The sequence below is a fragment of the Bolinopsis microptera genome, chromosome 4 (assembly GCF_026151205.1).
Source record: "Bolinopsis microptera isolate Bmic1 chromosome 4, MBARI_Bmic_1.0, whole genome shotgun sequence".
Classification (NCBI taxonomy): domain Eukaryota; kingdom Metazoa; phylum Ctenophora; class Tentaculata; order Lobata; family Bolinopsidae; genus Bolinopsis; species Bolinopsis microptera.
The window spans coordinates 13,520,248-13,531,828 of record NC_087075.1 but is presented as its reverse complement, the minus strand read 5'-3'; the positions used below and the strand labels follow the sequence as shown (position 1 = coordinate 13,531,828).

General features: G+C 42.8%; 1 protein-coding gene across 1 annotated transcript in view; it reads left to right on the top strand.

The window, feature by feature from the left end:
* The first annotated feature begins 357 nt into the window (after positions 1 to 357).
* LOC134813912 (ankyrin repeat and SAM domain-containing protein 1A-like) overlaps positions 358 to 11,581 on the top strand; it is a 44,477-nt gene continuing 33,253 nt past the window's right edge. The window contains exons 1-2 of the mRNA XM_063821844.1: positions 358 to 466; positions 770 to 866. The gene's annotated coding sequence lies outside the window, so the exon portion shown is untranslated. The remainder of the gene's footprint in view (positions 467 to 769; positions 867 to 11,581) is intronic.

Sequence of the window (11,581 nt, the reverse complement as noted above, 5' to 3'; positions counted from 1 at the left end):
ATCACTTTCGGTATTACATTCGCTTTCGTTTTTCACTTTTACTCTAACATATTTGATATGATGGAATAATTTAAGGCTTCTTAGAAAATATGCTTTTCGAATTAAATTTGGCTGGATAGATCGATCATATAAAAAGTAAAAATGGAGCCGGGAATATCTTTAAAAATACCCCTCTGCACAAAAATTAAAAAGATGAAATACACGCTTTAACTCCTGAAAAAGTAATATTATCTCATTTCTGCAGGTATAAAGGCACAGCTCTATTATAGAGCCACTAACTCACTAGGGTATAAGTTATAACCTCACTAATTATATTGACTTGTTTGAGCTCCCCTAAACCTCTTTACCCATCCTACTATAATTAGGCAACGAAGTCGTCCATTTAACACGATCCTTACTGGGCGGCGCTCATTCTGCCGAATCTTTATTATGTTTATGAACATTATAAGGTGAACACGGTCTCTAGGTAAACACGATCCCCCATACCCTCCCCCTGTTTGCTTCTAGTCAAGGAACAGGGTCCCCCATACCCTCCCCCTGTTAATTTCTAGTCAAGGAACAGGGTCCCGCCATACTGCTGCATATCCAGTCCAAAGGGCAAAAGTCCATTGGGCTAATTGGGCACTCTTAGCGAGATCCAGGACCCTGATTAGTTCCACCCAGTTCTCATAGACCTTTTCCATATCCCTTACCTTACTCTACAGGCACATTACTCACCATTTACCTTACAGGACAATTGAGTTAGCCCCACCCTTATCTTAAGTTACAGAAACGCAAAAGTGAAGAATTAAGTGACCGGAAGATAAAAGACCATCGAACGAAGACATCTACAGAAACTTACACAGGCTTACAGAAGGAACAACCCGGTATGATTTTTTTTTGTAGTATTGGTATCTATTTTTACCTAATGTTACCTTTTTATCCTTTCTAGTTAGTTAGAATTTTGTGAACTTGGCCATCCCGATTACCCTGGTCCCTGCTAAGGGCCGTTCCCCTGTCTCATGCAGGTCTAGTTTATCCATACGGCATATATATATACTAAACTTGTCCCCAGGCTACATCATAGCAAAAATATTAAAGTGTTTTACACTTAACTTGTTTTCCAGGCTAGATCATAGTGTTTTACACTAAACTTTTTTGTAATTCCCTGATCATTTGGCAAGACACTGATCTTTAGTAACGCGTCAGGGTAAAACCGCTAAGGTTCTTTCTCACGAATCTCTTAAAAAAACTTCCTTCTGCAGTTCACACCCTCTGACTGGCTTGCATTTAACTAGTTTGCTTGTTTTCTTGGGTAAATTTGTATTGATCCCGTTTGACGCCACAAGGAAAAGGCCCTTATCAGAAAAGGAATTATTAAACTATACGACTTATAAATAATATTACAATCCGGATGTTATAGTCATAACTAGTTTGCATCACTTTACTTGTTGCAATGTTATTATTACCAATCATATTTCTGTAGCTAAATATAGAATTAGAATATTGGTCAAACGACGGCGTAACAATTACATCTTAACAAATGATTATACAGAATAAAAACAAGACATATGAGAAAAGTAAATTAATGATCGCAGGAAAGCTGCTTTTCTTCCATATCAGACGCACTAAGAAGGAGAGGTTTTTATTTGTGGTAACCATAGTAACACTACCATATAAGGAGAGGTTTGTGGTAACCATAGTAACACTACCATATAAGGAGAGGTTTGTGGTAAACATAGTAACACTACAATATAAGGAGAGGTTTGTGGTAACCATAGTAACACTACAATATAAGGAGAGGTTTGTGGTAACCATAGTAACACTACCATATAAGGAGGTTCGTGGTAACCATAGTAACACTACCATATAAGGAGAGGTTTGTGGTAACCATAGTAACACTACCATATAAGGAGAGGTTTGTGGTAACCATAGTAAGGAGAGGTTTGTGGTAACCATAGTAACACTACAATATAAGGAGAGGTTTGTGGTAACCATAGTAACACTACCATATAAGGAGAGGTTTGTGGTAACCATAGTAACACTACCATTTAAGGAGAGGTTTGTGGTAACCATAGTAACACTACCATATAAGGAGGTTCGTGGTAACCATAGTAACACTACCATATAAGGACACGTGACGTCTGCTGAGGTAGGTCGTGTTAACTTGCAAGGTTATTCCAGGATTTTCAACTGTGAGCTTGAATAGCAAGATGTGAAAAGAAAGAAAGAAAAGTTTCACTCTCGCAACCATCCTAACAGGATACGTACAAAGATAATTGCGAAGATTAATTCTAGCGGATTTCATCACATAGGCTTATTGGGGTATGCAGCAATGAACAGAGAATAAGCAAAGTCATTACTGCTGGCTCTTTGTAAAACTACACACGGTTTACACGGAGATAATGAACAAGAGAGATAATTAGCTGGACAAATAGAAGTGCATTTGAGATCCAATTATTGAAGAATATGCGAAATGCTTGTAAACGACTGTGTGGTAAAAAAATGGCGTACACCAAAGTTTAAATGATTGCACAAAAAGTGTAATGGAAGAGAGATAATGAAAGTGTATGATCATCGATATATCGCTGGTAATTGGTCGGTAAATAATAGAAAACGCAAACAAGCGAACTAAAACGCGCTTTTATGACAACAAATGTGGTTAATCAGCCCGATTGTAAGTTTTGTTTTTGCGAGCACAAAGATGGTCACCATAGAAACACAAAGGATTTCCTGCTCTCCATTACAGCGAACATGGGACTTCCTGAAACCACAAAGAAATTTCCCATAGTTTAGCCAAAAGTAAAGCGTTACAAGGCAACATTAGAGCTCAAGAGAAAGTTGACGATACCAAACAAAACTGGGCGGTTCCGTGGAGAAATATTTTCTGTTCTAAATCAATCCGTTTAAATCCTATATAGAATATTATCTAGACCAGAAATCCCACTTTCCAGACAAAAGTGGTGGTGAGAAGAAATGGTCGGAGAGAGCACAATATCTGCCGTTCTGTTTATGTCTGCTGATCTTCTGACGGACATGAGGAGACATTCTGTTGCTCTGGCAACACAGCACTAAACATCGAGTTAGCATCGCACGAAGAGGTGGTGTACGAGGCAAGCAGCTAAAAAACTAAAGACAAGGCTCAAAATAATAACGATTAAGTTTGATACACTTGTAAATGAGTATGAAGCAACATATCCACTCACAAAATGAAGCTTTCAGGAAACCAAATATAATTGAAATTTCGATCCACGTTGTCAGATAAAAACACGTGATAATATTACACGTGTTATTGGAAGTCACGTGAACAACAAGTCAGCTGTGATTGGTGGAATCGACTAAAAAGTACACGTGCCGCTCTGAACAACTACAAAAGGGCGGGGGAACTAGAGATCTACCTGAAACAGATAGTTTTATGAAGGAGTAGGACTAGAGATTATCTACCTGATCTTCTGTCATTAAAAATGAAACTAAAACCGTGCAAAACGGCGGTGAAATTTCCTATTCTCCTTTGGAATAATCACCCTCCCATGAATCAGACCTAAAAATCCCCCGTCACGTGATGCGTCTCCTTGCTGGAACCAATCGGAAGCGAGCTGAATATCACGTGACGTTAGTAAGCGGGTATTTCCGGTGGCGGGGTGGAATAGCACTTGAAATTACTCTGATGACTACGAGTAGCGCTGAGTAGCTGGTACCGTTTACCTAATCCGGTGGATCCGGTCAATTATTGACAATTTATAATGAGGAGAGGTTCATTCAGCAGCTGCGCAATAAATCTCACATCTTATTGGAAGTGTACAAATTAGATAGTGTAAAATCATGTCCCTCGTGTCAACGTTCTCGGCCCAGGCTTCCCCAAATACTCTTAACTAAACCACTCATTTAATGAGTCTGAACTGAGAAAAAATCCGTAATAATTGTATAGTTTATGAGGACCATGACATAAACTTAGACAAATCGCAAATTACACTCGTGTAGTTGATAAAGTTACCTTAAATGGTATTGTTACTATGGTAACTACGTGCCTACTTAGTAACCTGCTGAGTGTTGATAAAGTTACCTTAAATATTATTGTTACTATGGTAACTGCGAGCCTACTTAGTAACATGCTGAGTGCTGATAACGTTACCTTACATGGTATTGTTACTATGGTAACTACGTGCCTACTTAGTATGCTGCTGAGTGCTGATAACGTTACCTTATATGGTATTGTTACTATGGTAACTACGTGTCTACTTAGTAACCTGCTGAGTGTTGATAACGTTACCTTATATGGTATTGGTACTATGGTAACTACGTGCCTACTTAGTAACCTGCTGAGTGCTGATAACGTTACCTTACATGGTATTGTTACTATGGTAACTACGTGCCTACTTAGTATGCTGCTGAGTGCTGATAACGTTACCTTATATGGTATTGTTACTATGGTAACTACGTGCCTACTTAGTAACCTGCTGAGTGCTGATAACGTTACCTTATATGGTATTGTTACTATGGTAACTACGTGCCTACTTAGTAACCTGCTGAGTGCTGATAACGTTACCTTATATGGTATTGGAACTATGGTAACTACGTGCCTACTTAGTAACCTGCTGAGTGTTGATAACGTTACCTTATATGGTATTGTTACTATGGTAACTGCGTGCCTACTTAGTAACCTGCTGAGTGTTGATAACGTTACCTTATATGGTATTGTTACTATGGTAACTGCGTGCCTACTTAGTAACATGCTGAGTGTTGATAACGTTACCTTATATGGTATTGTTACTATGGTAACTGCGTGCCTACTTAGTAACCTGCTGAGTGCTGATAACGTTACCTTATATGGTATTGTTACTATGGTAACTACGTGCCTACTTAGTAACCTGCTGAGTGCTGATAACGTTACCTTATATGGTATTGTTACTATGGTAACTACGTGCCTACTTAGTAACCTGCTGAGTGTTGATAACGTTACCTTATATGGTATTGTTACTATGGTAACTACGTGCCTACTTAGTAACCTGCTGCGTGCTGATAACGTTACCTTATATGGTATTGTTACTATGGTAACTACGTGCCTACTTAGTAACCTGCTGAGTGTTGATAACGTTACCTTATATGGTATTGTTACTATGGTAACTACGTGCCTACTTAGTAACCTGCTGAGTGTTGATAACGTTACCTTATATGGTATTGTTACTATGGTAACTACGTGCCTACTTAGTAACCTGCTGAGTGTTGATAACGTTACCTTATATGGTATTGTAACTATGGTAACTACGTGCCTACTTAGTAACCTGCTGATCGCCAGAGACAGTTATAATAAGTAGTATTCACTTTCTCCGCCCAAGGGTTCACTGATATGTACTTGGGGGTCATATGGGTTGCATAGTCCCCAGCTTCATGGGCGTGCACTGGGGGACTCCCCCTTTTTGAAATTTGAATCTTTTTGAAAATTGCTTTGTACAATGTAAAGCAAATTATCTTTTAAAAGATGCTCATAAAAAGATTGAATGACACATCAAACACAAAAAATGATTAGTTTCGAACTAATTTATTAAAGCATTAATTAGCATCAGGAAAGCGAGAGGTGTCATCATTATATCAGAATCATGGACACCACGAACTAGTACTAAATAGTTTACATTTGTCGCAACAAACGGGAACATAACAAATTTTCAAAATTTTGCCCCAGATTCATTACAACAATGCGACTAATAAATAATGTTATAAATATAGTACGGGCATTACATATAACCGAGTGTTTATCAACTGTCTTGACTCCCCCTGTCCAGCTCGCCCCTGGAATTGAAAGTTGGTGATGAGACTCCAACCTTAGCAAGTTGTGTGAGCTAATCCCTTACCAAACAAGTGGTTAAGAAACAAATCTTTAAATTGCTGTTACTTTTCAAGCATAGAGCTATGGTGGGTAAATATTGCATGGAACGAATGCTTTTGTGGTATAAACACCCCTGTAAAACGACCAACAGGCCTTCAAGTGAGTACATCGAATCAGTATAAACAAGCTTTGACAGCCATATATTTATACAATATGATACGACTATGAAAGTTAGTACAATTAATGTCTCTCATTATGCATTATGATTCTTTGCCAGACTTTTAATTACGCACATTACAATTTTGTAGGATCCAAGAAAATTATCCCAACTCGGAGAAATAAACTATGTTGTACGGCGCTTAAACAACTTTTACTACAAGAACGGGACGATATGTACTCTAAAACAATGTTATACTTATATATACATGCATCGAGGATCATGTAATATCAGAATAACATTTGGAATATCACATGTTAAATATCACATGTTATCACACGTCATGTACATATTAAAGCAGCACGTACGCGCTTCTTTACAAACTACTGGTGAATAGAATTCCAAAACTAAGAACTAAATTAACTTCATACTCCTTTATATAGTACGGAATAACTGTCCTAAAATGCAACATAATTTGCCCCACGAACCTCCACGCGGTGTGGGGTGGGTGGCTCGAACGGGAGGTGCATGGGTGTTTCTAAGGAAGGGACTAGCCAGCTCTACAACAAAAGATGGGCTCTAATAGCCTCTACTAACCTTAGAACCGCAGCATAAATGCTCTTCCTACAGTCAAATAACACCTTCCGCAGGAAACTAACACGCTCACAGGCTCCCACGTCTCGTGTAACCCCAGGTTTTGGTTTTGGATCGGACACTCAAAACAACGATAGAGGAGCGGCCTACACGCTCACAGGCTACCACGTCTCGTATAACCTAAGATTTGGTTTTGGATCGGACACTCGACAACAACGATAGAGGAGCGGTCTACACGCTCACAGGCTACCACGTCTCGTGTAACCCCAGGATTTACCACGCTCACAGGCTACCACGTCTCGTGTAACCCCAGGACTCTAACACGCTCACAGGCTACCACGTCTGTTTCTAGCCTATGCAAAGGAATGGACTAGCCATCTCTACAACACATGAAACAAATGAAATGCTATAGTAGCCTCTACTAACCTTAGAACTGCAGCATAACCGCTCTTAGTCTTCCCACAGGCAAATAACACCTTTCGCAGGAAACTAACACGCTCACAGGCTCCCACGTCTCGTTTAACCCCAGGTTTTGGTTTTTGGATCGGACACTCAAAACAATGATAGAGGAGCGGTCTACACGCCCACAGGCTCCCACGTCTCGTGTAACCCAGGAATTGGTTTTGGATCGGACACTCAACAACAACGATAGAGGAGCGGTCTACACGCTCACAGGCTCCCACGTCTCGTGTAACCCAGGAATTGGTTTTGGATCGGACACTCAACAACAACGATAGAGGAGCGGCTCCCACGTCTCGTGTAACCCAGGAATTGGTTTTGGATCGGACACTCAACAACAACGATAGAGGCTCCCACGTCTCGTGTAACCCCAGGTTTTGGTTTTTGGATCGGACACTCAAAACAATGATAGAGGAGCGGTCTACACGCCCACAGGCTCCCACGTCTCGTGTAACCCAGGAATTGGTTTTGGATCGGACACTCAACAACAACGATAGAGGAGAGGTCTACACGCCCACAGGCTCCCACGTCTCGTGTAACCCCAGGATTTAACACGCTCACAGGCTACCACGTCTCGTTTAACCCCAGGTTTTGGTTTTTGGATCGGACACTCAAAACAATGATAGAGGAGCGGTCTACACGCCCACAGGCTCCCACGTCTCGTTTAACCCCAGGTTTTGGTTTTTGGATCGGACACTCAAAACAATGATAGAGGAGCGGTCTACACGCCCACAGGCTCCCACGTCTCGTTTAACCCCAGGTTTTGGTTTTTGGATCGGACACTCAAAATAATGATAGAGGAGCGGTCTACACGTCCACAGGCTCCCACGTCTCGTTTAACCCCAGGTTTTGGTTTTTGGATCGGACACTCAAAACAATGATAGAGGAGCGGTCTACACGCCCACAGGCTCCCACGTCTCGTATAACCCCAGGATTAAACACACTCACACTTCACAGGCTACCACGTCTCGTGTAACCCCAGGATTTACCACGCTCACAGGCTATCACGTCTCGTGTAACCCCAGGATTTAACACGCTCACAGGCTACCACGTCTCTTGTAACCCAGGTTTTGGTTCTAGATCGGAAACTCAAAACAAGGATAGAGGAGTGGTCTACAGTGACGTTACAGGAACATTGCATACTCCTACGAGTTGCACGTAGAAGGCCATGACATCCCCTGAAATTCCCTTTCTCTCCGTCCTTAACCCTTCGGGGTTGCACCAGGGGCGGTGGTAACAGATCTTCAAGACTCTCGGAGTCTGTTGTCGATATCTAATTTATCTATGTATAATATATTTATGGTGAATAAATTGGGAGTCTCTCTCTCCAGCAGCAGGAGTTGGAGACATAGGGACGCGTTGTGAAAGCCACCGTAAGGAAGGCTTACAGTCGACGCCGACCAATGAGAAGAAGCAACATTATAACACGTACAAATACTGCATTAATTACAAAGCACAGCTAGTTTTGTGGCACTGACCACCACGAGATCACTGCAGTAAGCCACACATTTCTAACAACTACAAAGAGTTTACTAGGAGTAGCGTTACGGGGCTGGCAGGGAGAAAGGGAAAGGGAGAGGGAGGGAGAGGGAAAGGGAGAGGGAGAGGGAGAGAGGGACACTGCGCTAATAACATGAGCTAATGAGAGAGTTGTTGTAGAGCGAGCGAAATGTGCAAGTGAGTTGTTCATGTTGTAGAGAAAGAGATATAGAGAGAGAGAGAGAGAGAGAGAGAGAGAGAGAGAGAGAGAGAGAGAGAGAGAGAGAGAGAGAGAGAGAGAGAGAGAGAGAGAGAGAGAGAGAGAGAGAGAGAGAGAGAGAGAGAGAGAGAGAGAGAGAGAGAGAGAGAGAGAGAGAGAGAGAGAGAGAGAGAGAGAGAGAGAGAGAGAGAGGGGAGAGTTAAATAGAGAGGGAACTAGTAGGAAATGTATAGTTTACTGATGTCTATGAGAGTGAGAGAAGTGTGGAGTTTATACAGCTAAGTGACATTACATTTATGTATTAGGAGATCAGAGCCTGAGTTTTTTTGAACAATGGTAGGCAAAACTATACAGTTATAAGTATACAGGTGAATACTTTATCGGACCTTATTTGGGCGGACATCAAGAGGACGGACCTTATTTGGGCGGACATCAAGAGGACGGACCTTATTTGGGCGGACATCAAGAAGACGGACCTTATTTGGGCGGACATCAAGAGGACGGACCTTATTTGGGCGGACATCAAGAGGACGGACCTTATTTGGGTGGACACCAAGAGGACGGACCTTATTTGGGCGGACATCAAGAGGACGGACCTTATTTGGGCGGACACCAAGAGGACGGACCTTATTTGGGCGGACATCAAGAGGACGGACCTTATTTGGGCGGACATCAAGAGGACAGACCTTATTTGGGCGGACATCAAGAGGACGGACCTTATTTGGGCGGACATCAAGAGGACGGACCTTATTTGGGCGGACATAATTATGAACAAAACAAGAAATTCCGCCGCATTTTCTTTGTGGGCGGCCGATAAATTTCCCGATCCACAGCGTTTCATATATTTAATACTTGATATAGCTTGTTGCAATTCATTTTTATTTCTCAGACTTAAAATTAATACTATGATCACTCATCCTTCTATGCTTAGTTCAAGATTAATTCCGCAGCCATACTAACTGGCATACCCTCAGGCTTCAGAAGCTGGATAATATAAGGGCCTGCACAGAAGAAGCAGGCCAATATAAGGGTCAGCATAGAAGAAGCAGGCCAATATAAGGGTCAGCACAGAAGAAGCAGGCCAATATAAGGGTCAGCACAGAAGAAGCAGGCCAATATAAGGGCCAGCACAGAAGAAGCAGGCCAATATAAGGGTCAGCACAGAAGAAGCAGGCCAATATAAGGGTCAGCACAGAAGAAGCAGGCCAATATAAGGGTCAGCACAGAAGAAGCAGGCCAATATAAGGGCCAGCACAGAAGAAGCAGGCCAATATAAGGGTCAGCACAGAAGAAGCAGGCCAATATAAGGGTCAGCACAGAAGAAGCAGGCCAATATAAGGGTCAGCACAGAAGAAGCAGGCCAATATAAGGGTCAGCACAGAAGAAGCAGGCCAATATAAGGGTCAGCACAGAAGAAGCAGGCCAATATAAGGGTCAGCACAGAAGAAGCAGGCCAATATAAGGGCCAGCACAGAAGAAGCAGGCCAATATAAGGGCCTGCACAGAAGAAGCAGGCCAATATAAGGGCCAGCACAGAAGAAGCATGCCAATATAAGGGTCAGCACAGAAGAAGCAGACCAATATAAGGGTCAGCACAGAAGAAGCAGGCCAATATAAGGGCCTGCACAGAAGAAGCAGGCCAATATAAGGGTCAGCACAGAAGAAGCAGGCCAATATAAGGGCCAGCACAGAAGAAGCAGGCCAATATAAGGGCCAGCACAGAAGAAGCAGGCCAATATAAGGGCCATCACAGAAGAAGCAGGCCAATATAAGGGCCAGCACAGAAGAAGCAGACCAATATAAGGGCCAGCACAGAAGGAGCAGGCCAATATAAGGGCCAGCACAGAAGAAGCAGGCCAATATAAGGGTCATCACAGAAGAAGCAGGCCAATATAAGGGTCAGCACAGAAGAAGCAGACCAATATAAGGGTCAGCACAGAAGAAGCAGGCCAATATAAGGGTCAGCACAGAAGAAGCAGGCCAATATAAGGGCCAGCACAGAAGAAGCAGGCCAATATAAGGGTCAGCACAGAAGAAGCAGGCCAATATAAGGGCCAGCACAGAAGAAGCAGGCCAATATAAGGGCCAGCACAGAAGAAGCAGGCCAATATAAGGGCCAGCACAGAAGAAGCAGGCCAATATAAGGGCCAGCACAGAAGAAGCAGACCAATATAAGGGCCAGCACAGAAGAAGCAGGCCAATATAAGGGCCAGCACAGAAGAAGCAGGCCAATATAAGGGCCAGCACAGAAGAAGCAGACCAATATAAGGGTCAGCACAGAAGAAGCAGCCCAATATAAGGGTCAGCACAGAAGAAGCAGGCCAATATAAGGGCCAGCACAGAAGAAGCAGGCCAATATAAGGGCCTGCACAGAAGAAGCAGGCCAATATAAGGGCCAGCACAGAAGAAGCATGCCAATATAAGGGTCAGCACAGAAGAAGCAGACCAATATAAGGGTCAGCACAGAAGAAGCAGGCCAATATAAGGGCCTGCACAGAAGAAGCAGGCCAATATAAGGGTCAGCACAGAAGAAGCAGGCCAATATAAGGGCCAGCACAGAAGAAGCAGGCCAATATAAGGGCCAGCACAGAAGAAGCAGGCCAATATAAGGGCCAGCACAGAAGAAGCAGGCCAATATAAGGGCCAGCACAGAAGAAGCAGGCCAATATAAGGGCCAGCACAGAAGAAGCAGGCCAATATAAGGGCCAGCACAGAAGAAGCAGGCCAATATAAGGGCCAGCACAGAAGAAGCAGGCCAATATAAGGGCCAGCACAGAAGAAGCAGGCCAATATAAGGGCCAGCACAGAAGAAGCAGGCCAATATAAGGGCCAGCACAGAAGAAGCAGGCCAATATAAGGGCCAGCACAG